At 43.7% G+C, this 26,893-nt stretch overlaps 1 long non-coding RNA gene across 1 annotated transcript in view; it reads right to left on the reverse strand.

Annotated features, from left to right (window-relative positions):
- LOC307224481 overlaps positions 1–25,086 on the reverse strand; it is a 149,140-nt gene extending 124,054 nt beyond the window's left edge. Inside the window, exon 1 of the long non-coding RNA XR_013842568.1 lies at positions 24,982–25,086. This is a non-coding gene — a long non-coding RNA (uncharacterized lncRNA). The remainder of the gene's footprint in view (positions 1–24,981) is intronic.
- Positions 25,087–26,893: the final 1,807 nt, after the last annotated feature.

Here is a 26,893-nt window from a genome sequence, read left to right on the forward strand (position 1 = left end):
CGCCACCAGCGCAGAGAAACAGGGCGAGCAGCCACCCGGAAAGGCTGGGCTTTTCCATCAACTGGCCCCAAGTGCTTTTCGCTGGGGTAGGCCGTTCACACGTTCGGTTGCTGCCAGGGTTTAAAAAGGAAGCCACGTAGTGCTGAGATGTGTGTGACGGAGAACGTATGAATGGGTTCTCGGTCTTGTGTTGGAACCCATATGGAACTGATGTTGACTTGAGTTGTGTGGGTGATGACCCATTTCACACATGCAGCTTGGTGCTCGAGGGTGACACGGCTGAGCATTGGGCAAGTGTCTGTGTCCCAGCTTTGAATGCTCTTCCCAGAAATGGGGTTGCCACCTCTGCCTGTGACTTTTAAAGTTTATTTCACATGTTATAGAATTGTAAACCCCTCTGTGGGGTTTGTTTGGATGGAGGTTGGTGTATAAATTTAATAAACAATGACAATAATAATTTATATACTGGGAAGTAACTTGCAGACTTCTGTGTAGGTTGTCACAACTATTTCAAGCACTACAGTTCCCATAGTTTATGGGGTGGGGGGGGCTTTAAATGTGCTTTAAATATATGGTATGCATGTAGCCTCTGCTTTCACTTTAATGTAGGAGTCCTCAAATTGTTCTGTAAAATTCTTCTAATTGCTGCCTCTGATCAAAACAGAGTGCTGTCCAAGCAAACTAACTCTAATAGGAGCATTCCTCAGAGGCCTGCCCTACCTTCCCCCCCTCTCTCATTATATTTTGTTCTAATTAAAAATGACAAAGTTATTACATAAAATGCACTAATTGTGCCTTTTGCTGCTTTTTTGGTACTTGGGAATGCAAATCCTGTGGATGATACAGTGAGAATTATGAAAGGGGGGGGGGAAATGGGTCATATAAAAACTTTCCATAATTAAACTACTTTGTGCAGAAGGATATTGACAAGGAAACAAATGGCAGTAGGCCTCCTTTCTTAGGTCCGAACTACATGTGAGGTTAAGGGACGCGGGTGGCGCTGTGGGTTAAACCACAGAACCTAGGACTTGTCGATCAGAAGGTCGGCGGTTCGAATCCCCGCAATGGGGTGAGCTCCCGTTGCTCAGTCGCTGCTCCTGCCAACCTAGCAGTTCGAAAGCACGTCAAAGTGCAAGTAGATAAATAGGTACCACTCTGGCGGGAGGGTAAACAACATTTCTGTGCACTGCTCTGGTTCACCAGAAGCGGCTTAGTCATGCTGGCCACATGACCCAGAAGCTGTATGCCGGCTCCCTCGGCCAATAAAGCGAGATGAGTGCCGCAACCCCAGAGTCGGCCACGACTGGACCTAATGGTCAGGGGTCCCTTTACTTTTACATGTGAGGTTAATCACATGGTTAAAACAAGTGCACCTAATTTGGCCCTCTTATCTTGGAGGGAAACTGGTATAACATGTAGTTCAGCTCCTAAATGCTCTTCCCTACGCAGGACAAGGCAGACTCAATACAGATCCCTTTAGCCTGGTGCAATATATAGAATCATAGAATCATAGAATCATAGAGTTGGAAGAGACCACAAGCGCCATCGAGTCCAACCCCCTGCCAAGCAGGAAACACCATCAGAGCACTCCTGACATATGGTTGTCAAGCCTCTGCTTAAAGACCTCCAAAGAAGGAGACTCCACCACACTCCTTGGCAGCAAATTCCACTGTCGAACAGCTCTTACTGTCAGGAAGTTCTTCCTAATGTTTAGGTGGAACCTTCTTTCTTGTAGTTTGGATATACAAGGAGCTTCACATATTGTCTTGGACTGGTTGGAGGAGTCCAAGGAGTGGTGGGAGGAACCAGCTGGGGAACCACCAAGGGAAGAAGTCTCAGAACCAGGGGGTTGGTAGTGGGGCAACACTGAGTGATCAGAGGGAGAAGACTGAGAGGAGGTGATGTTGGAAGCTGAAGAGGTAATAGGGCTTAGTCAGCTGGGAGAGTCTTCAGAAAAGAGAAGTCCAGAATCAGAGGTAGAAGCTGAAGCAGGAGAGGAGGGAGGCCAAGGGTCAGAGGTTGAAGAGGCTTGTGTGTCTCCTCCTCCTGAAGCGAGAAGCTGCCCTCCACCCTGGTCTCCCAGAAGAGTCATGAAATGGGCAGAGAAGAGGTTGTCTACATGCAGGCACAGTCTCTGATTGCTTGGGGGAAAGCTCTGGAGAGGAGAGGACTGCGAGGAGGCAGGGACTTTCAGTTTCGGCAATGGCTAAGTAGGCTGAAGCCTAGGGTCTCTAAATCTAGGGGGCCTCCCCAGTCCACCCACCCCCCAGCGGGCAGAATCCCCTCTCCCAAAACTGCAAACCCAAGACTTCATGTGAGGGCAGGGCAACTCAGAATTCCTGGAGAACAGGCAGAACATCTTTATCCTGGAGAACAGGAGAACATCTTTATCAATGACTTGGATGATGGACTCAAGGGCATCCTGATCAAATTTGCAGATGACACCAAACTGGGAGGGGTGGCTAACACCCCAGAGGACAGGATCACACTTCAAAATGACCTTGACAGATTAGAGAACTGGGCCAAAACAAACAAGATGAATTTTAACAGGGAGAAATGTAAAGTATTGCACTTGGGCAAAAAAAAAAAAATGAGAGGCACAAATACAAGATGGGTGACACCTGGCTTGAGAGCAGTACATGTGAAAAGGATCTAGGAGTCTTGGTTGACCACAAACTTGACATGAGCCAACAATGTGACGCGGCAGCTAAAAAAGCCAATGCAATTCTGGGCTGCATCAATAGGAGTATAGCATCTAGATCAAGGGAAGTAATAGTGCCACTGTATTCTGCTCTGGTCAGACCTCACCTGGAGTACTGTGTCCAGTTCTGGGCACCACAGTTCAAGAAGGACACTGACAAACTGGAACGTGTCCAGAGGAGGGCAACCAAAATGGTCAAAGGCCTGGAAACGATGCCTTATGAGGAACGGCTAAGGGAGCTGGGCATGTTTAGCCTGCAGAAGAGGAGGTTAAAGGGTGATATGATAGCCATGTTCAAATATATAAAAGGATGTCACATAGAGGAGGGAGAAAGGTTGTTTTCTGCTGCTCCAGAGAAGCGGACACGGAGCAATGGTTCCAAACTACAAGAAAAAAGATTCCACCTAAACATTAGGAAGAACTTCCTGACAGTAAGAGCTGTTCGACAGTGGAATTTGCTGCCAAGGAGTGTGGTGGAGTCTCCTTCTTTGGAGGTCTTTAAGCAGAGGCTTGACAACCATATGTCAGGAGTGCTCTGATGGTGTTTCCTGCTTGGCAGGGGGTTGGACTCAATGGCCCTTGTGGTCTCTTCCAACTCTATGATTCTAGCAACTATGAGACTCGGGGCCAGCCAGTGGGTTCCAATTTGAAACTCTAGGGCCCCACTTGAATTTTTTTTTGTGGGGCCTTAGTTCACAGCAAAAATCTGCAGAATCTTAGAGATATCCTTTAGAGGAGAAATTGTGAATTGAAGAATTTTAAATACCCGTCATCATCGTTGGCTTCATTCAGTTTTGTTTATAACACGCTTCCATTTTATTCTAGTCGTGAGGGTGGGGGATTGGGAGGGGCTTCACAAGTGGAGTAGCCTAGGGTCTCTCTGCATCTAAATCCAGCCCTGGGTCTGACATTCAGTCGAGTCTGTGGAGATTGTGTTTTTGCTAATAAAGAGATAACTCCATCTTTGAACTGTGTGGTTACTTAATGGCATGCTCCTGTGACATGTACATAAGGAGAGTTCATCTGGATCAGGCCAAAGGTCTATCTCAGGGGTCAGCAAACTTTTTCAGGAGGGGACCAGTCCACTGTCCCTCAGACCTTGTGGGGGGCCGGGCTATTTTTTTTTGGGGGGGGGAATATGAATGAATTCATATACCCCACAAATAACCCAGAGATGCATTTTAAATAAAAGGACACATTCTACTCATGTAAAAACACGCTGAGTCCCGGACCACCCGCGGGCCAGATTGAGAAAGCGATTGGGCAGGATCTGGCCCCTAAGCCTTAGTTTGCCTAAAAGGTAAAGGTACCCCTGACCATTAGGTGCAGTCGCGGACGACTCTGGGGTTGCAGCGCTTATCTCGCTTTATTGGCCGAGGTCATGTGGCCAGCATGACTAAGCTGCTTCTGGTGAACCAGAGCAGTGCACAGAAACGCCGTTTACCTTCCCGCCGGAGCGGTACCTATTTATCTACTTGCACTTTGACGTGCTTTCAAACTGCTAGGTTGGCAGGACCAGGGACCGAGCAATGGGAGCTCACCCCGTGGTGGGGATTTGAACCGCCAACCTTCTGGAGGCAAAGGCCATGAAAAGACTTAATATGGAGACTAACTGGCCAAAGTATTGGGAAATTTTGGAGCAGGAGGGTGATAAAGTGAAATTGCAGAGTTATGAGAAACTCAAGGAAAAGGTGCGAGATTGGTTACACTATTTTCAAGTAAGAGAGGCCTACAACTTAGATAAAAAGATTGGCTTCCAGGTGGAAAAATCAAAACTAGAAACAGAGTTGTTAGAACCCAATGCTAAGATATTATCAAGAATGTATAACTTGCTGTTGAAATGGAATACTGTGGGTGAAACGGTAAAATCTGCTATGATCAAATGGGCGCAAGATGTTGGACATAACATTATGTTTGCTGACTGGGAACAGTTATGGTCCACTGGAATCAAATTTTCGGCATGTAATGCCTAAAGAGAGAATATTATGAAAATGATGTACAGGTGGTACATGACCCCAGTCAAGCTTGCTAAAATTTACCATTTGCCTGATAACAAATGTTGGAAATGTAAAGAAACTGAAGGTACATTCTTTCACCTTTGGTAGACGTGCCCAAGGATTAAGGCTTTCTGGGAGATGATTTATAATGAAATGAAAAAGGTATTTAAATATACCTTCTTGAAGAAACCAGAGGCCTTTCTCCTGGGCATGGTCGGCCAATTGGTGCCAAAGAAGGATAGAATTTTCTTTTTGTATGCTACAGCAGCAGCAAGAATTCTTATCGCAAAGCACTGGAAGACACAAGATCTACCCACCTTGGAAGAATGGCAGATGCAAGTAATGGACTATATGGAAATGGCAGAAATGACCGGCAGAATACGAGATCAAGGAGAAGAGCAGGTGGAAGAGGATTGGAAGAAGTTTAAAAATTACCTACAAAAACATTGTAAAATTTTTGAATGTTGAGGACATTGAAATGAAACGAAGGGGTTCTAGTGAATAAGATAAATAAGAGTATGAAAGAAGGGATAGATATTGGATGAAAATCAGAACAATATAATATGTGAAGGAATGTTTAAAGGATAAAATTAATAAGAATGAACTTGCTAAATTAATTTTAAAGTGGAATACAAGAAAGGAAGGCGGGTGGAAGTCAGGAAAATAAGGTTATGAAGGATATGAATTTGAAAAGAGCTCTTTTTTATTTCTTTCTATGTTAAAGGTTTTCTTTAAGTTTTCTTAGGTTTGTAACATTTTTTCTGTTTTCTGTTGTTTTGGTTCTTTTTTGATCGCCTGTTTTTGTTGTTTAAATGCCGATGTTTGTTGCTGTTTTGATGTTTGTTGTCTTTTCTTTTTCTGTAAAATTGAATAAAATATCATTAAAAAAAAAATGAACCGCCAACCTTCTGATCAGCAAGCCCAAGGCTCTGTGGTTTAGACCACAGTGCCACCCGCGTCCCCAGTGCCACCCATGGTCTATCTGCTCCAGCAGGAGCACACTCTCCTCTTGTGCTCCCACGCAATTGGTATTCAGAGGCTTACGACCTCCGATAACACACGTTATAATGGACATTCGTCATGGAAAGCCATTTCTGCCAAGACTTTGTCCAAACTGCTTTTAAAGCAGTCCAAGTTGTTGGCCATTTCAATGTGTTGTGGCAGTGAGTTCCACAGCTGTGCAAAGAAATACTTCCATTTGTCCTAAATCACCCACTATATTTGCAGTTATGAGAAAGGGAGGAAAACTTCTGTCTAGCCACTTTTCCCCCACTATGCATAATTTTAGACACCTCTCCTTCCACCACCACCTTCTACCAAAAAGAAAAAGCTGTACATGCTGTTAGGTGCAGTGACCAGAATTAACACAATATTCCAAGTGTAATTGCGTCATAGATTTATATAAAAGCATTATGATACTGGTGGTTTTATTTTCAATTCCTTTCCTAATGTTCCCAAGCGTGGAATTTACCCTTTCCATAGCCACCACAAACTGGTCAACATTTTCATTTAGCCAGACCTCTGAAGTCATTCCTGGTCATTTAAAACCAGTACACACCCCATTAGCAAATACACGAAGCTAGAAAATTTTTGTGTGTGCCTTGCTTCACACTGCTCACATTGAATTATATTTTAATGCCCCAAATCCCTTTTTTAAATGCTGCATCACAATGAACACTTTTCAGCCCTCTGATCTTAAGGGAAAGTTACCTATTTTTGCTAGAAGACCAGCAATTTCACTTCCAAGTTCTTTAAGACTGCCACGTGGACATGATTATTTGTTCATTTTGAATTTGTCAATAAGGCCTGTTAAACGCAATGGTTCTGTGGAGGAGTCTCCTTGTTGCCCTATCATACCACTTTAAATAGTCATGCCTCCCCCCCCTCAAAAATCATGGGAATCATGGGAACTGTAGTTTGTTAAGGGTGCTGATCGTTGCTAGGAGAACCCCTAATTCCCCTCACAGTGTTACAATTCTCAGACTTCCCTGGAAAGAAGGATTGATTTTCAAATCACTCTGAGAATTGTAGCTCTGTAAGGAGAACAGGGGTCTCCTAACCTTTCGCATTTCAATGTTTAGGTTTCCGGTGATGAAAAATCCTGTTGTTGTTGTTGAATAGGATGCCCCTATTTTCAATGGAGAAATGTTGGAGGGTGATGTTATTGGCATTTTGATATATATATATATAGTCCAGTCCAATTATTATACGCATCTGACTGGGTTGCCTCAGCCATTCTGTGCAGCTTTCAGGATATATAAAAACACAATATAACATTAAACATTAAAAAAAACACCTTTCCTACACTTGATCTTAGCCAAAAGGCCAAGAAACCTTTCCTATATAGGGCTGCCTTCAGATGTCTTCTAAAGTTACTTATCCCCTTGTATTGGGGATCTCATACATGAGCTTCCATCATTTTTCTGATGAAGACAGGGACATTCTATTCAACAATAATAATTTTACTATTTATACCCCATCCATCTGACTGGGTTGCCCCAGCCATTCTGGGCAGCTGCCAACATAATAGAATATTTAACATTTTAAAACTCCCCTATACAGGACTGTCTTCAGATGGTTTGGGGGTCGGATAACTCCATACCCTCCAATATTTCTCTGATGAAAATAGGGGCGTCCTAAGGAAAAGTGGGACATTCCGGGATCAAATCAGAAACTGGGACGACTTCTCTAAATCAGGGATGTCCCTGGAAAATAGGGACACTGGGAGAGTCTGGGAGTGGAGGATAAATCTGATTCAGTTCACCTTTAAAGGTGAACCTACCTAATCTGCACTTTCCAAAACACTACAAGAAGCAAAATGCAACCATCTTTTGAAATCCGCACATCTCCGAATTTTGCAACATTGTTCTTACACCAAGTAATGTGTACAAAGATGCATATACTAAGAGAGGGTGTGCATTTAAATGCATGTATCTGTGAAAATATAGCAACATTGCATACAAAAATGTGTTTATTGGGAGGAATACGCAGGAAAATGCTGCTAAATTTTCACGAGGGTTTAAACAACCACCACCACCTGCAAATTCATAGAATGGTAGAATTGTAGAGTTGGGGGGGGGGCGACTGCTAGGATCATCTAGTCCAACCCCCTGTTGCAGAAATGTGGAAGACTGGAATTAAAATGGGGAAAATAAGAAAGAGAGAAAACTGAAACGGACAGATCCATCCATCCTTAGTGGTAACAAGAGGAAATTGAAATGTACGGAACAAATGACATATGTTCACATGTCAAATTAGCTAAGAAATATATCAAGCATTTTCTTATACAAATAATATGCATTAAAATTATTTAAACAATTAAAATTATTATTATTTAATTATCTCCCTATCCATAGGACTTATGAGCAGACTGCACAAAATAAAGTCAGCCACAGATTGACTTTGCCCTGGAAACAGGTCTGGTGGGTTGAATGCCTTCTGATCCACCACAGAACATTAGCACAAAATGCTGCAGAATTGTACTTTCATTATCTACTCGGGAATCATGATTAGTTATTAGCAACCACTGGCAAAAAATAATAATCCAGAAATGTCCCAGTGTTTACAACGACGTTATAAACCAACAGCCTTTCGTAACAGCAACAGAAGGCACAAAGCACTAAAAGATTATTTACAAAAATGAGCTCCCTTCCTGAATTTGTCACAGAGCCTCTCCAACCTAATAATAGCATTTAGAAACAAATGACCCAGATTAATTTCTGAGATCTGCTGCTGGGAAAATTATTCCTTTTGGATCCTTCGAGGAGGAGCGATCTGATACTTGGGGACTCTGCAACATCAAGGATGAGGAAGGAATTATATATTAATTAACCAGTGCCAGAAACAAGACAATGGCTACTACTGGACTAATCTACATCAATATTCAGCGAGGTTACTTCCAAGTTTCATAAATAATCTGAGATCTGACAATGGCTGATTTCATTTGAAGTTGGACTGTCTCAAATCCAGGGCTGGATTTAGGTTTGATGAGGCCCTAAGCTACTGAAGGTAATGGGGCCCTTTATACGTCCAGCTGTCCTTTGTCAACAACAAATTGTCACTGTCTTTTGTGTTGAATACATGCTATATGGTATCTAAAGCCATTTGCACATAACAAAATGTGTATTTTATCAAAGTAATTGTTGAACTGAAATACAATTAAGAAATATATTAGTAGTGAAATGATAGAAATGAGCAAACCAATGATCTTTTAGGGAGCAGGCTAGCAGGCGGGGCCCATTACATATCATAGTAGCCTACACAACCCAAAACACTGTTGCTGTATGTAGGTTTTATTTTATTTGTTATTTTATCTTATATTTTGGAAATGTACATCCAGTTGGTTTTTTTTTTTTTTGGGGGGGGGGGGAGCCAAGAGAGTGGGGCCCTAAGCTATAGCTTGTTTAGTACGTTTCCCAGTACGCTTCTGAACACAATTCAAAGTGTTGGTGTTGACCTTTAAAGCCCTAAGCGGCCTTGGTCCAGTATACCTGAAGGAGCGTCTACACCCCCATCGTTCTGCCCGGACACTGAGGTCCAGCTCCGAGGGCCTTCTGGCGGTTCCCTCACTGCGAAAAGTGAGCTTACAGGGAACCAGGCAGAGGGCCTTCTCGGTAGTGGTGCCCGCCCTGTGGAACGCCCTCCCATCAGATGTCAAAGAGATAAACAACTACCTGACATTCAGAAGACATCTGAAAGCAGCCCTGTTCAGGGAACTTTTTAATGTGTGACATTTTAATGTATTTTTAATCTTTGTTGGAAGCCGCCCAGTGTGGCTGGGGAGACCCAGCCAGATGGGCGGAGTACAAATAATAAATTATTATTATTATTATTTAGCTTATACATAAACCAGAACAAGGGCTTAAGGAGAGAAGGCGAGCCTGCTGGACCAGTGTCCCAACTAGTCCAGCATCCTGCTCTCACAGTGGCCAATCAGATGCTTGTGCAAAGCCCACAATCAGGGCCTGAGCACAAGAACATATACCTCAACTTAAAGCAGGACATCCTGGAATTACAGAATCCATTCCAGCTTCTGAATGGATCCTGGGATGTCCCATTTCCCCCCTGCTTGCAGAGGTGCCACCTGAGTCATCCACCTCGCAGGTTTTTGGGTGCTACGCTCCTCCTCCCCACCTCACAAGTTGCCCCTCCGTACTGTCACCTACCAGAAGCAACACCAGACCTGCCAGGAAAAGGAAGGTGGCTGGACAGACTAGCCACCTGTGAAGGAAGAGGACTGCGAGGAAGGGAATTCCAAACTGAATTTCCAGTTTGCGTTTCAGAGGTTTGGCATAATATAAAGTGAAAAGCCCAAGCAGGTTGAACAATTTCTGGAGGTAAACTGTATAGAAGGAGGAGACCATCCAAGAAGATGAGGAGGAGGAGGAGGAGGAGGAGGAGGAGGAGGAGGAGGAGGAGTTGGGACTTGATATCCCGCCTTTCACTCCCCTTAAGGAGTCTCAAAGTGGCTAACAATCTCCTTTCCCTTCCTTCCCCACAACAAACACTCTCTGAGGTGAGTGAGGCTGAGAGACTTCAGAGAAGTGTGACTGGCCCAAGGTCACCCAGCAGCTGCATGTGGAGGAAGCAAACCCGGTTCACTAGATTACAAGTCTACCACTCTTAACTGCTACACCACGCTGGCTCTCCATACCATACCTGTACTGTGGTGAATATAAATGCATGTTGCCTCTGTCAGTTTGCATTTCTTAGTACGGAAAGTATTGATCTGATGTGTAGAGATATTTCCTATTCTAATTAATTCAAGAGGGTTCTGGAAGCTTCTCCATGTGAAATAAACAAGCAGCAGGTTCGTGATGTTTGGGTTATTCCATCAGAGAAGCTGAGTACAGCTGCCTTAAACTGGTTCTGTTATCTCTTCTTCAAGGTCATGCTGACTATAATAAGAGGCCAGAAGGAGCCTGGGTTTCACTTTCTCTTTCCAGCTCTTTTACTTCTGGTGTGGTTTTCTGTATATAGTGTTTAGTCTTATTGTAAGTTTAAGTTAAGTCTGCTGCAACTGGATTTCTTATGGACAGTGCCAATCCTGAATGTATTGGATTTGTGACCATGATGCTCATTTGCGTTCAGTAGTAGTAAAGTTCTACTGGATGAAATACAATTGCCTCTGGTCTATTTTGGGGGGACCCTGCAACGTATTTCAGTTTTTACTCTGCTAACTATATGTTGGAATTTGCTCTGGATCAATATTGAGTAGAATTCCAATGACACCCTCTTCCCCACAATCGAGAGTAGATTGCCATAAGAATAACTTTGCTCTAACTAGGACAATAGGGATGCGGGTGACGCTGTGGGTTAAACCACAGAGCCTAGGACTTGCCGATCAGAAGGTCAGTGGTTTGAATCCCTGCAAAGGGGTGAGCTCCCGTTGCTCAGTCGCTGCTCCTGCCAACCTAGCAGTTCGAAAGCATGTCAAAGTGCAAATAGATAAATAGGTACCGCTCCGGCGGGAAGGTAAATGGCATATCCGTGTGCTGCTCTGGTTCACCAGAAGTGGCTTAGTCATGCTGGCCACATGACCCGGAAGCTGTATGCCAGCTCCCTCGGCCAATAAAGCGAGATGAGCACCGCAACCCCAGAGTCGGGCACGACTGGACCTAATGGCCAGGGAGCCCTTTACCCTTTTTAACTAGGACAATATCCCAGCATTTTCATAGAAGGATTCCGTATCTGTGTGCGATTTGCACGGATGCAGCCTACAAATTCCCCAACGTTAACTAGCATAAACATGCCTGCTTTTATATCCGTAAGGGGAGAAATTATTCATGATGTGACCTGACTTTCACTTTTGTATTATACATTCGCAGTAAACACAGCTTCTGTAATCTTTGGCAACTGAGAGACTGTTTCATCATTAGTTCAGTTCAATTACATGCTGAATTAACTACTGTCTTGGGTTGTTGTTGTTGTTTTGTCCTTTTTAAGCATTTCACTGTGCATTAGGTTTCGACAGACAAATTGAAGTTACTCCTTTATGTGCTTGGTTGGAAACAAAAATGCAATTTCTTAAAAGTTAGGCCAGGTCTCTGAATGAGGTGACAGGCTTTAATAAATAATAATAATAAATTTTATTTATACCCCACCCTCCCCAGCTAAGACCAGGGCGGCTAACACCAGGTATAAAAACAATTGATTGAAATACAACTTAAAAAAACAAGATTAAAATACAACATTAAAATGCAGCCTCATTTCAGTAGAAACTCAAATCAAAAACTTTTTTGGGGATGAAAACGTCAAGTCTTCAACAAGGCTAACTATCCAGACTGGTCCTACGTGGGCCAGAAAAAAGCCAGGGAAGTCCCCAAATAGGAGTTCCATCAAAGGAAGTGAAAAGAAAGAAAGAAAGAGGGGGAGGGGGTCAAGTTGATTCCAAGCCAAAGACCAGGTGGAACAACTCTGTCTTACAGTCCCTGCGGAAAGAAATCAGATCCTGCAGGGCCCTGGTCTCATGAGGCAGAGCGTTCCACCAGGCTGGAGCCAGTATTGAAAAGGCCTTGACTCTGGTTGAGGCTAATCTGACTTCCTGACTGGGCTCATCAGCCATGGTTTCCAGGTTCCAGCAAGATTGCATGAGGCAATCAATTTTGTTTGGCTCTCGCGAAATTTCACAGAAACCTGGAAGGAGTGTGTGTGCCTTGAATTTCACAACCTGCGGAAACTTTCTTCAGGGTCTTGCGAAAGAACAATGTGAAACAACAATTGATGACCTCCTTCTACAGGTCCACAATAGAAAGTGCCTCTCATACTGTATCACGGTGTGGTACGTTGGCTTGACAGCCATGGACGGAAAGTCTTTACAGAGGGTGGTGAACACAGCACATGATATCATGGGCTGTCCCCTGAGCCTGCTAGATGACATCGCAAGGGATCGATGCCTTAGGAGAGCAAGAAAAATTCTCAAGTACGATTCACACCCTGGCCAGCACCTCTTTAATCTTCTACCCTCGGGCAGGAGATATAGAAGTATAACCAGTCATATCAACAGGCTAAAAAATGTTTCTATCCGTGGACAGTTAGGCTGCTGAACAGAAAATAATACAGTGCAACTGACTTTTGGGGTTGGTGTGTTGTGCGACAAGCACACAGAGTGCAATGAGATTGAGTGTTTTTGTGGGGGGGAGGCTCAGTTAATTTCATTGTACATATAGGTTGTACATTGACAATAAAGGTATTGCAAAAAATTGGAAATCAGAAGAAGTACCAACATTGAAAGACTGGCAAAATAATTTTTTAAAAAATGATTGAATTAGCAAAAATGACGGCAACAGTTAGAATGCAATCTAATCAAAACCTCAAACAGGAATGGGAATGTGCACAAGAATACATGACCAAAAGATGCTCCAACAAGAACTTATTGATATGTATAGACTGATTTCACAAAGTTAAGTCAAGTTAAGCTAAGCAGATATATAAGATTGAATGTTTAATTATTAAGATACAAAATTACAATCTTGATAATAAAGTTACAAAATAATAACAAGGAAGTCACGCACGGGTGGAGGGAAGACACAGGGCAAGAAATGTATAACTGTTGGTACATAATGAAATGTGAAAATGTGAATTTACGAATATAATGTATATGTATCAATATGTATTGATACATATTGATACATACACCTTGCCAACAAAGGTCCGTATAGTAAAAGCTATGGTTTTCCCAGTAGTGATGTATGGAAGAGCTGGACCATAAAGAAGGGTGATCGCCAAATAATTGATGCTTTTGAATTATGGTGCTGGAGGAGACTCTTGAGAGTCCCATGGACTGCAAAAAGATCAAACCTCTCCATTCTTAAGGAAATCAGCCCTGAGTGCTCACTGGAAGGACAGATCCGGAAGCTGAGGCTCCAATACTTTGGCCACCTCATGAGAAGAGAAGACTCCCTGGAAAAGACCCTGATGTCGGGAAAGATGGAGGGCACAAGGAGAAGCGGACGAAAGAGGACGAGATGGTTGGACAGTGTTCTCGAAGCTACCAGCATGAGTTTGACCAAACTGCGGGAGGCAGTGGAAGACAGGAGTGCCTGGCGTGCTCTGGTCCAGGGGGTCACGAAGAGTCGGACACGACTAAATTACTAAACAACAACCACAATCAATATGTAAAGATTTCATATATGTATTACAACATTAATAATAAATAAATAAAGTGCAAAACAATAAAAATAAAGATATTATTATTATTATTATTATTATTATTATTATTATCTGCCTCAGTCTGCCCTTTGGCCAAGGTACGCCATAATGTTTCGAAAAACCAGTGAAGAATGGAGACAGTACAAAGTGGGAATCCAGCTCCCTCAGCTGCCAGGACCTGTGGGGGAAGTGTCAGTGGGCAGAAGGCAGACAGAGAGAGATGCAGGCAGAATAAAAAGGCTGCAGTGGATCTCGAGAGTTTATGCTACATCTCTCTCTGGAAATTGGTGGGGCATTTGGCTCCAGCAGCAGCAGTAGTACAGGAGGAAGAGTCATCTCACCCTCCGCCTTCCAGATCTGCCTTGCCTCTGGTGAGCTTGCCATGGGTGGGAGCTTGCAACTGTGGGAAAAACGCTCCTGTTTAGGTGGCTCGGTCACTCTTGTTTTGGTTGTTTGGTTAGCTTTTTGTCACTTATGCATTGAGGATTGTTGAGGGTATATTCACCAAGACCACTTGTCTGTATTGTGAGCCCAGGTTAACCAGGATTTCACGGGAAGTTGATATTTAGATGAGGGTGTAATGGCACATGCCAAACCCTTTGGAAAGGCAGGACTTCACCAGAGAAAAGCATTCCCTATTATAGTACACATTCCCCCGCTTTCATTTCATAATGTTGAGTGCTTCTGTTGGGAGCACAGCGGTCAAATGGAATGCAAACCAGGTTAAAAAAACTTAAAATGTTACATCTCCATTTGCTTTTGCATTCTGACCTTTTGCAAAGGAAGCACAAGGAATAGGAAATGCAACCTCTTACGCATTTCTAGAGGAATATCCAATTAAAGACAATCAGTGATTTAAATAATGGTCTCCTTTTTCGCATAGCTTAAAATGTTCAAGAAAAAGTGCAGTTCTCTTGGTTTATTTCTCTTTAGAAGGTTGGTGAAAGATTGTGTGTCAGAATGCTTGTGTGTCAGGGGAAAGGGCAGAGGCCTTCTCTCTGATGTGCTAAATTTTAACAGGCAGGGAACTTTTGATAAAGGGAAAGGAATCAAACATGTGATCATCCACCTAGCGGCATACCTGAAGGAGCGTCTCTACCCCCATCGTTCTGCCCGGACACTGAGGTCCAGCGCCGAGGGCCTTCTGGCGGTTCCCTCACTGCGAGAAGTGAGGTTACAGGGAATCAGGCAGAGGGCCTTCTCGGTGGTGGCACCCGCCCTGTGGAATGCCCTCCCACCAGATGTCAAAGAGAACAACAAGTACCAGACTTTTAGATGACATTTGAAGGCGGCCCTGTTTAGGGAATCTTTTAATGTTTAATAGATTATTGTATTTTAATATTCTGTTGGAAGCTGCCCAGAGTGGCTGGGGAATCCTAGCCAGATGGGTGGGGTATAAATAATAAATTATTATTATTATTATTATTATTATTATTATTATTGTCGTCATCATCATCATCATCATTATATCAGGCATGGCTGATGCCTGGGGTGGGCATGCAGAGGTTGGATGGCTGTCTGTCATGGATGCTTTAGTTAAGATTCCGGCATTGCAGGGGGTTGGACTAGATGACCCTCGGGTCCCTTCCAGTTCTTTGAAATTCTTTTTGTAGTGTTTGTTTGAAATGTATACCTGCTTCTTGTAAGCTGTTTTGAATATGATTTTATTTTTTGTGGGAAAGCAGCATACAAATGAAATGAACAACTGGTTGATTGATTGATTGATTGATTGAACTGGTCTCTTCAGTTCTGACCTGTATCTCAAGCTTTGCCTGTTCCTAGTGGCTATCTTGGAGTTGTCTGTAAGCACACAGTATTGATCTCTGCCCCTTAATAGATTCATATATTGCTTGCATAGCAAGTCATGCACCTGAGGCCTTGCAGGCTGTGGGTCTCCAGAAGGTTCTCCAATAAAAATAACAACGTCCTTGTTAGAATTCCTGCTCCATGATTGCAGTCATGGGATTGTTGTCTTTCACATGACGTGATGTGTTTTGATTGCACAGTGTGGGAAGTGACGGAAACAGGGTGTTTGCGTTACTGTGTTCCGTGAATTGGGACTATTGTCCTTTGGTTTTTCTTCTTCTCTTTGCTGTCTGATGCTAGAGAGAGAGGGAGCCATGTTGCAGTGCTCTGTGTGTGTTTATATGTAAATAAAGTAGATTAACCAACATGCTGAGTTGCTGAGGTCTGTCACACAAACTGTGCAAATTCTGTGGATCCCTAAGTGTGCTGGTGTCAGTTGGCATCGGTCGCTGTGATGTTTGGGATGAAGAAAGCTTTTGAAGCTCCCAAACGATCGAACAGGAGGGAGAGAACATGCCAGTCGGGCATGTGTCTCTACCAGGGTCCTACTCGAGTGTAGGCTGAACTCCTGACAGTCCAAAGGAAAAGCAGGACATTCCAGGATCGAATCAGAAACCGGGACAGCTTCTGTTAATCCTAGAGCAAACTTGCTTTCTGCTGTTCCAGAGATTAGGTCCTGAACTGATGGATTTAAATTGCAAGAAAGGAAATTCCAGCTAAACATTAGGAATAATTTTCTGATGGTAAGAGCTGCTGGGCAGTGGAATGGACTCCCTTGGAAGGTAATGGAGTATCCTTCCTTGGAGGTTTTTAAGCATCTCTCAGCGATTCTTTCGCTGTGATTCCTGCATTGCAGGGGCCTGGACTCGATCAGTGGCGTAGCGTGGGGGGTGCAGGTGGGGCCAGCCGCACCGGGCGCAACATTTGGGGGGGGCGCGCTCGCACTCGCAGCTCTCTGCCCCTACCTGGCTCACTCACTCTCTCTCACTGCAGTGCTGGCTGTGCGAATCCGATCCGAGCTGCCGGGTCGCCGCCCACTGTGGAGGGGGAGGGTGCCAGGCGTGCGTTGCGGTGTGGAGCGGAGAGAGAGCGAGGGAGGGACTATCTGGGGGAGGGACAGTGCAGCGGCCGCCCAGCGCAGCGCTGAGCGCGGGAGAGAACTACACCCGACCAGCCCAGGCAGCAACAAGAAGAAGCTGGCAGCGGCGGCAGGTTAGGGGTTAGGGGCGCAAATTACTTGCCTTGCCCCGGGTTAGGGGGCGCAAATTACTTGCCTTGCCCCGGGTGCTGACAACCCACGCTACGCCGCTGGACTCGATGACCCTTTGGGTTCCTTCCAACCCTACAATTCCATGATTATATGATTCAATAAGTTGTGGAACATTTGTGGACGGCAATATTAAGTTTAGCCCCCTCCCTTCAAAACACCAATTCTTCTGCACATCTGCTATAAGCCTTTACCACAGTTAAGTGCTTCAAAATCTCATTCACACAGAGCTAAATAAGATTATGTGATGATATGAGGAGTGTTATCTTGGCCTAAAGGGTTGAGAATTGATAGGAAATGCAAGCTTTACAGATACAGAGGGAGGCAGTGGGGTGAGGGAGGTAGAGAGAGACATCAAGGAGAAAAGTTATAACCAAATTGCAGCTTGTTTTGAAAAACAACATGAAATTAGGTTACCTTCATTCTGTCCAGAGGCATTAGAAGTGATTGCTATTTATTTATTATTATTTTTACCTAACAGGGAGCTTCGGTTGTACCTACCTTTATTTTATTTATGCGACCACTCAGAGAACGACATTGTTTTTCCAGCTGAAGGAAGGCCTTTTAAAATAGGCATTCATCTCCCTGTTCTGAAGTGTTTACTCAAAGGAAAGTGTCTCTGCTTTTATGTTTATAATTGAGGTGCACAATAATTCCCCTGCCGCCACGCCTCTCGTCATTTCCGTGAAATCCTTTTAATGCACAATGAAAGGAAGGTCAGTTTTAAATTGGGGTTTGTTACTTTGGTACTGCTGCTTGCTGCAGACAGCGCTGAAGGGCTGTGCGTTGCAACCTGGCACTATAGAGTCAAGTCTCTGCAAAGGGTTCACATGGCCACCACAACATGAGTAGGGCGAAGGAAACACTCTCCCATCAAATCCATGTTCAGGTAAATGTGTGATCAGCTTATCATTTATTACCATGTAGCCTTAAAGGTATTACAGATCTGCCAGAGCTGATGTCATCTAATTCCCTAACACTTGTGATTCATACTCATGCATTCTACTCCAGCAGTGGTCTAGCTTGCTTGCATCTGTTGACCCATTTTTGTATATTCTGCTTGATTTTGTATGTTAAGTGTGTTTTGATTTTAACTGAGATTCGGCACACTGCAGAGATGCTATTTCATATGAGTTTGCAGTATTACAAATTGAATTATTATTATTATTATTATTATTATTATTATTATTATCTTTTTTATTAAGTTTTACATTGCAAATTTAAATTCAAACATCAACATCAACATCAGACTTTTAGAGGACATCTGAAGGCAGCCCTGTTTAAGGAAGCTTTGAATGTCTGATGGATTACTGTATTTTAACATTTTGTTAATATTTAGTGGCTGAGAAGGCCCAGCCAGATTGGCAGGGTATAAATAATAAATTATCATCATCATCATCATTTAGGATTCCCTGAATCCTTTGACTCCCCTCCACCTTTCCATAGTTTCCATTCTCAATCTTTCTTCAACTGCTTCACTTATTTTCTCTATTTTTCTTAATTAATCCATTTTACCTTAATTTTTAGTACTTCACAAGCGTTACTCAAATCCTGCCAAAGTTTTTAGTTGTTTACAGTGTTCTCTTAAATACATTACAATTTTTTCCCATTCCTTCTTAAAGTTCTTCTCTTCCTGTTTTCTGATCTTCCTGGTCATTCTCGCCATTTTGGTATAGTCCATCATCTTCATCAACCATTTGCCTCTCGTCGGGACTTCATCTTCTTTCCATCTCTGGGCCAGTAGCATCCGCACTGCCGTTGCTGCATACATAAATAATCATTTCTGCTCCTCTGGAATCTCTGCACCTAAAATTCCTAATAAAAAAGCCTCTGTTTCCCCCCCCCCCCCCACAAACACAATTTTAAACATTATTTCCAACTCATTATATATCATTTCCCAGAATGCTTTTGTTATCTTGCATGTCCACCAGCGAATTGAATTATTGTTATCATTATTACACTGCAAATGTAGTCACATCTGTTCCTGGACTTTACCATAGCAAAACAAAATCTCCTTGCACATAGAAAAATAGCCTGTGAGGGAGAGGTCTAGGCTAGACCTAGTCTGCTTGATATGCTAATTGTCTAAATGCAGATAGGTAAAGGTAAAGGTAAAGGTACCCCTGCCCGTACGGGCCAGTCTTGACAGACTCTGGGGTTGTGCGCCCATCTCACTTAAGAGGCCAGGGGCCAGCGCTGTCCGGAGACACTTCCAGGTCACGTGGCCAGCGTGACATCGCTGCTCTGGCGAGCCAGAGCCGCACACGGAAACGCCGTTTACCTTCCCGCTGGTAAGCGGTCCCTATTTATCTACTTGCACCCGGAGGTGCTTTCGAACTGCTAGGTTGGCAGGCGCTGGGACCGAGCAGCGGGAGCGCACCCCGCCGCAGGGATTCGAACCGCCGACCTTTCGATCGGCAAGTCCTAGGCGCTGAGGCTTTAACCCACAGCGCCACCTGCGTCCCTGTGTCTAATTGTCTAAATGCAGATAGAGGTATTCAATCATGCAATTCTGTATTTTCAGCCTGCAGTCCAACTTTCTCATGGGAACATAGGAAGCTGGAAAGTTTCATATAGCAAGCCAACTCCAAACCATGGATTCCCACAGCAGTATCTTATTCATAATCCACATGGCTTAAATCACAGCACCAGATTTCTGTGCAATACTTGTCTTGCTTCATATAATCAATCTTTGGGGCTGGAGTGGATTTGATTCAATTCACATTTAAAGGGAAACCAGCTTAATTCCATGCTGCGACATCCACACTTCTCCAGATTTTGCTATGCAGTCCTCCGGCCATGAAATGCGTGCAAAAATGCATGTACTGAAATAAAACATACATAAAAATTACACGTATTCATGGAAAACAAATACAAAAATGCATTATTTTAAGAGATATTGCTCTGCCAAAAAAAAAAAAAGTTATATTATGCAAAGTTGCACACAAACATTTGGTGCAAAGTGTGTTCTCCCTCAAGGAGAGCACGGGTTGTGGGCGGGGCTGACGAGACACCTCACTGTTGCTAGGCAAATGGTTTGGCCATCCTTTAAGCAGGGGCAGGCTGTTACTGGGGAAATCTAGATGTTGCCATTTGTTGATTCATAGCCCTATTTGTTAAATACAATTCACACAGTGACAAACTTCCTCTTTTCGCTTCGGATCACCCGCCCTCCCTTCCCTTATTTTAGGCTGTTTGCTCGAGCTTGCTATGCCTGTCATGGGGTCGTCTGCTTTGGGGCAGGGGCCTGGTAGAAATTTTGTCCATTTGGCTGATTAGTGTGTGCGTAGCAAATCATCACAACTTGTAAGGTTTGCGGTTAGGCATTGGTCTTGGAATTGGTTGGTGGAGGGGTATGGATTTGGCTGTGCCTGCCCCTCCAAAATGCTGCTGCTGCTTCAAGGGTTTTCCATTAAAGGAACCCAGGGGCTCCCCCATGCTTTTGTCCGAAACCCCCTGGCAAGGGGCTAGGGCCACGCAAGCCCCGGGAGCATTCTGGGGAGAGGTGAGGCATGGTTCCCAGTCCCGTCTCTCTCCCCAGGTGACTTACCCTTGCTGACTTCGCGGGGGGTGCGAATGTCAGAGCTGTCCCCGTGCGGGGTCAGTTAGTGCTACCAATGCCTAAGCAACCACTCACATTGCTGTAATTTGAATAAAGTTGTGGCCAAAATTATGCCAAAAACCTTAAACAAAAATTAAATGTCAATTGTGTTTTTCTTTGGGGGGTGTCTTGGGGACCTCAACGCGCAATCAATTTGTACAATTTTCATATGCACTCCCCGGCCCCCCCAAAAGCAAACTGAAGTGGAAAAAACGTAAAATGTGGAGAACCTGAAGCCGACAGATATTTCCATCCCTGACAATGACAATTCCATGTTGCTGTGGATTTAAAAATCAGCCAATGAACCACAGCAGCTCACAGTGAGTTAGCTGATGCTATTTTGCTCTTGTCTTGATGCAAGGAACTATTTATTGATCAATGCACTGGCCTCTCAGGTTAAAAAAAGCTTTCTTTTCTTCTGTTGCACTGCAGACTACTGTTGATCCTCCCTAAAATGAGCTTTTCTTTGTATTCGCTTGCTAATGTTTGTTGCTAAACAGACCGAAAGGAAATGGAACTGCCACCTGTCTCTGCCAAGACAGTTTCGCAACACCTTCTTTATATCACATTTAATATTTTACTTGCAATTCCGTGGACCAAAGTTCCTCGCTGCTTTATTACAGTAACATTTCATCAGTGAATGGCTATGTGCAATTTGTTCTTCTTTATAATGATAATAAAAGTTTATTAGGGGAGGGGGGTGGATATCTGTATATGCATGCATGTGTGTGTGCGCACATATGTCCAAGAGGAGACTGAATTGCAGCTTTATTTTCAGGAAACATAATTATGAGAGGTAGTTAATATTTACTTGCTACCCCCTTTTCCCTGGAATGAACTGACCTTCCTGTGTGAGCTCATTGGCCACAATAGATAACAAGAAGACTTCAGTAGCTGACAGTTTCATCTTCTGAAAGCCATCTTGATGGCGTAAGGTGTTTTGATGTTGCATCAAAATCCCAACCATTTCCCTTCTTCATATCCAAGCATTTTTCTGCAAGATGTACATGCATATCCATGCAAAATGTGGAAGGTCCTGTTAAGATTGTTAAGGTCATAACTCCAAACTTTACAACACAATCCTGAGCATGTTTGTTCAAAAGTTTTGCTGTGGTCACACCCCAAAGGTAAAGATAAAAGGACCCCTGACCATTAGGTCCAGTCGTGACCAACTCTGGGGTTGCGGCGCTCATCTCGCTTTACTGACCGAGGGAGCCGGCGTACAGCTTCCGGGTCATGTGGCCAGCAGGACTAAGCTGCTTCTGACAAACCAGAGCAATGCACGGAAATGCCGTGTACCTTCCCGCTGGAGTGGTACCTATTTATCTACTTGCACTTTGACATGCTTTCGAACTGCTAGGTTGGCAGGAGCTGGGACCAAGCAACGGGAGCTCACCCCGTCGCGGGGATTCGAACTGCCAACCTTCTGATTGGCAAGTCCTAGGCTCTGTGGTTTAACCCACAGCGCCACCCACGTCCTGGTCACACCCCAAACCTACATGTAAATAACTCTTACACTCCTTTAACCAGGGCTGTCTTTACCCAGGGGTGAAAGGGGTGCGGGGCACCCGGGCGCCAAATTCTGGGGGGTGCCAAATGTATACCTACTGTATACCGGTCCCTCTCGATCAGCAGCAATGAAAAGTGGTAGCAATGATCGGCAGCTATGCTACCACTCAGTGGATTTGTAACTGGCTGACTGACCGAACCCAAAGGGTGCTCATCAATGGTTCCTCTTCATCCTGGAGAAGAGTGACTAGTGGGGTGCCACAGGGTTCTGTCTTGGGCCCGGTCTTATTCAACATCTTTATCAACGACTTGGATGATGGACTCAAGGGCATCCTGATCAAATTTGCAGATGACACCAAACTGGGAGGGGTGGCTAACACCCCAGAGGACAGGATCACACTTCAAAACGATCTTGACAGATTAGAGAACTGGGCCAAAACAAACAAGATGAATTTTAATAGGGAGAAATGTAAAGTATTGCACTTGGGCAAAAAAAAATGAGAGGCACAAATACAAGATGGGTGACACCTGGCTTGAGAGCAGTACATGTGAAAAGGATCTAGGAGTCTTGGTTGACCACAAACTTGACATGAGCCAACAGTGTGACGCGGCAGCTAAAAAAGCCAATGCAATTCTGGGCTGCATCAATAGGAGTATAGCATCTAGATCAAGGGAAGTAATAGTGCCGCTGTATTCTGCTCTGGTCAGACCCCACCTGGAGTACTGTGTCCAGTTCTGGGCACCACAGTTCAAGAAGGACACGGACAAACTGGAACGTATCCAGAGGAGGGCAACCAAAATGGTCAAAGGCCTGGAAACGATGCCTTATGAGGAACGGCTAAGGGAGCTGGGCATGTTTAGCCTGGAGAAGAGGAGGTTAAGGGGTGATATGATAGCCATGTTCAAATATATAAAAGGATGTCACATAGAGGAGGGAGAAAGGTTGTTTTCTGCTGCTCCAGAGAAGCGGACACGGAGCAATGGTTCCAAACTACAAGAAAAAAGATTCCACCTAAACATTAGGAAGAACTTCCTGACAGTAAGAGCTGTTCGACAGTCGAATTTGCTGCCAAGGAGTGTGGTGGAGTCTCCTTCTTTGGAGGTCTTTAAGCAGAGGCTTGACAACCATATGTCAGGAGTGCTCTGATGGTGTTTCCTGCTTGGCAGGGGGTTGGACCCGATGGCCCTTGTGGTCTCTTCCAACTCTATGATTCTATGATTCTATGAAAAGCAGTGGAGTGAAAGTCTCTGCCCCTCCTCCGTCGCTCTGTTACTCCGTAGCATCAAATATCCCTGACGAGCCAGGAAACAAAAGCAGTTCCCCCTCTGCTGCATCATTGTTACAGGTGAATGATTTCCCTTCTAAAAAAGGACAACAACTTTGGCTTCCCCCTTCCTAAAGAAAGCTCAATAAAAGTTAATTTGGGGGTGATGGGTGGATCTTTGCACCTTGGCGGCGCATGTGCTATAGATGGCCCTGACTTTAACTGTTATGGCTTCCCCCAAAGAATCACGGGAACCATAGATGGTTCAGGGTGCTAGGAATTGTAGCTCTGCCATGGAGAAAACTACAGCTCCCAGGAATCTTTGGGGGAGTAGAAATGCATTTTAAATGCATGGTGGGTATGTGCGTAAGATTACACCCTTAAACAAATGTGCTTTTCTATAATGGGGTGAAAACCCCTACATCACGTTTCTGCTGGTCTCTCCCCCACCCCCAAGTATTTCGGGCCTGAGGCAGATGCCTCACATTGCCTAGTGGCAGGGCTGGTTCTGAGTTCCACTAGTAAAGTACAAATTCATGTTTTTATACTGTATTTTATGCTGCTTTTACAATTAAGTGTTTTAAATTTGTTGTTAGCCACCGTGAGCTAAAGTGCGGGGTATAAATAAAAATTTATTTATTTATTTATTTATTTATTTATTTATTTATTTATTTATTATTATTATTATTAAACCTTGTGGTTCTTTCAGAGAAGGGAGCCCCAACCAATAAGCGGCTGTGAAACAGATGTAAATGACAGGCTCATTGTATGGCTGTACCAAACTCTAACCTGGGAAGATATCCAGGGATCTCCAGTCCAGGATCCCTGAAGGTAGTGGCAGTTATGTCCCAAAGGATCCATTGATCAGGCACAGGAAGACAGCCAAGCTCTGTCTCAGTGGCTGCGACTCTTTTAGGACCTGTAAGCACACTGGAATACCGTGCAACTGGGACATAACTGCCAGGAAATCCCGGAATTACAGAAGCCTGATGTCTTGGGATTTTTGATAGAAGGCTACAGGGTTTTTTTGGTGGGAATGTAAAAAAGTAAAGAACTTCTGGGAAATGATATATAATGAGATGAAAAAGATGTTGAAATATACATTTTTTAAAAAAAACAGAAGCATTTTTACTTGGTATTATAGGTCAGGACATTAATAGGCAAGATATGAAATTGTTTTTATATGCAACAACTGCAGCAAGAGTATTGTTAGCCCAGAAATGGAAGCAATAAGAAATTCCGACAAAAGAAGATTGGCAGACAAAAATAATGGACTGTGCAGAATTGGACAAAATGACAGGAAGGATTCGAAACCTGCGGGACCAGAGATTTGCAGAAGATTGGAAGAAGCATATGAACTATTTGAAAAGCAATTGTAAACAACATATTACTCTACAAGAAGTTTTGTAAGGAGGAATATATGAAGTGCTACAAAGTAGATAAAGAATAGAGATATTGTTATGAGTTTTAAATGTAACAGGGAAGATAAGAAATGTATACTAAGAGATTAGATTGGAAAATTTTCAGACAGGACTGATGGAAGTCAAAAAAATGGAATAAGATGTAAAAATATGATTAATTACTGTTGAAAATGGTATGTTAAAAAAAACCTAATAAAAATTCATATATACAGTGGTACCTCGGGTTACATACGCTTCAGGTTACATACGCTTCAGGTTACAGACTCTGATAACCCAGAAATAGTACCTCGGGTTAAGAACTTTGCTTCAGGATGAGAACAGAAATCGTGCTCCGGCGGCGCGGCAGCAGTGGGAGGTCCTATTAGCTAAAGTGGTGCTTCAGGTTAAGAACAGTTTCAGGTTAAGAACGGACCTCCGGAACGAATTAAGTACTTAACCCGAGGTATCACTGTATATAAAAAAAGACGACTACGGGTTGTTTTCTTAAATGATTACCAGTTCTGCAGCTACTTACTGTGCATAGCTGTAGCCTAGCGCAATGGGGTGTCTGCCCCCCCCCATGTGGCATCACCGTTTGCTGCTTGAGGTGCTAGTGGCACCTGAGACATAGAACCCCATGTCCTTTTGCCCCTGAGGATGTGGAGTTGTCACCTAAAATGAAAATAAACCATACAACATGTTAACTTTTTTCACAGGAAAAGCTGGATGACTGAAGGTATCAGCACGCTGAGGATGTGAGAGAACCTGTGGCATTTTCTTGTGAGGTTTAATTCCCCCCATACACACACTTTACCACTCCAAAAGATTCAACTACCCTCCCCTGTCCTAACCACAGCATTCCCTAGACCACCGAGCACGTAATTTTTAACGAAGACGAAGAGCCCTTTATATGAATTATAGAACAGCTTCTGCAGTTAGGCTGGCAGAAATAATCATTACAAGGGCTTCAGATTCTCCTTCTTCAGTACAGATATGCTGAGCTCCCAGCCGAGGGGAGAATGAAATTTCCCCATTGCGGTATGGTATCTCATATTTAGGCACATTATGTGGGCTTTATGACTTCCTGTGAATCATCTGGCTCTTAAGTACTTTTGGAGACAGGATACTAAACGCAAGAGGCCTGTGCTTATGTGGTCTCTTTTCTGTATTCCCATTGCTTTTTTCCCTTCTTCCTTTCAGTGTTTGTGAAAAGCAACTGAAGAATAGCAGTGTTTTCCAAGTGGTCAAATTCACAAGGTTTGGGGGGCACCATTTCCATATGTTTCACCTGCTCCTGTTTACTAGGGGCATGTCAGAGATTCTTGAGCAAGATTCTGAGGTGGTCTCTATTTCCCTCTCCCTCACACACACACTGTATACCTGAAGGAGCATCTCCACCACCATCGTTCTGCCTGGACACTGAGGCCCAGCTCCAAAGGCCTCCTCGCTGCAAGAAGCCCAAGTTACAGGGAACCAGGCAGAGGGCCTTCTTGGTAGTGGCACCCGCCCTGTGGAACACCCTCCCACCAGATGTCAAAGAGAACAACTGAGGCATCTAATCATAAGCCTGCATTTTTATTAAAGCTTATATGTTTAATCAGGGCCTGTATCTTAAAAGACCAGTCTTAGAAGACCAGCTGCCTAAGAACCTTGGCAAAATGTTTTTCTCCTAGACAAGGGGCCCCCCTGATTTATAGCAGAAAACAATTCTCAAAGTCGTAAAAAGGGAATTACAGGCTGACAGCCAAGGTTACACTGACCCTACAAATTAAGGGTGGATAAATAGTAAAATGAGCCATATCTTCTTCCTAAGGTTAAAAAGGTCAAGAGCAGTGAAAAAGCAACTGGTCTGGCTGGCAGAAACAGAACATTTTTGGGAAGTCTTTTCTAAAGCTGTTTCTTTCTTAAACTAAGATCCTTTTAAGATTTCTTTTCCTTTTAAAAGGTTAGTTATGTATTAAATATATTAGCTTAAATATAATTATGCAAAGGATTTAAGAAATGCTAGATTCTTATTTCATATAGTTGTAAGAGTTGTAACTATCCTGAAATTAAGTCAGCCACCAGCCCCCCCCCTTGCCAGACAGGAGACGTCATCGAGCACTCCTGATATATGGTTGTCAGGCCTTTTGTTTAGAAACCTTCAGATGAAGGAGATCTCTCAATGTTGATGTGAACTCAAAATCCTTGACATATG

The sequence above is a fragment of the Podarcis cretensis genome (genome assembly GCF_951804945.1).
Source record: "Podarcis cretensis genome assembly, chromosome: 9".
NCBI classification, from domain to species: Eukaryota; Metazoa; Chordata; class Lepidosauria; order Squamata; family Lacertidae; genus Podarcis; species Podarcis cretensis.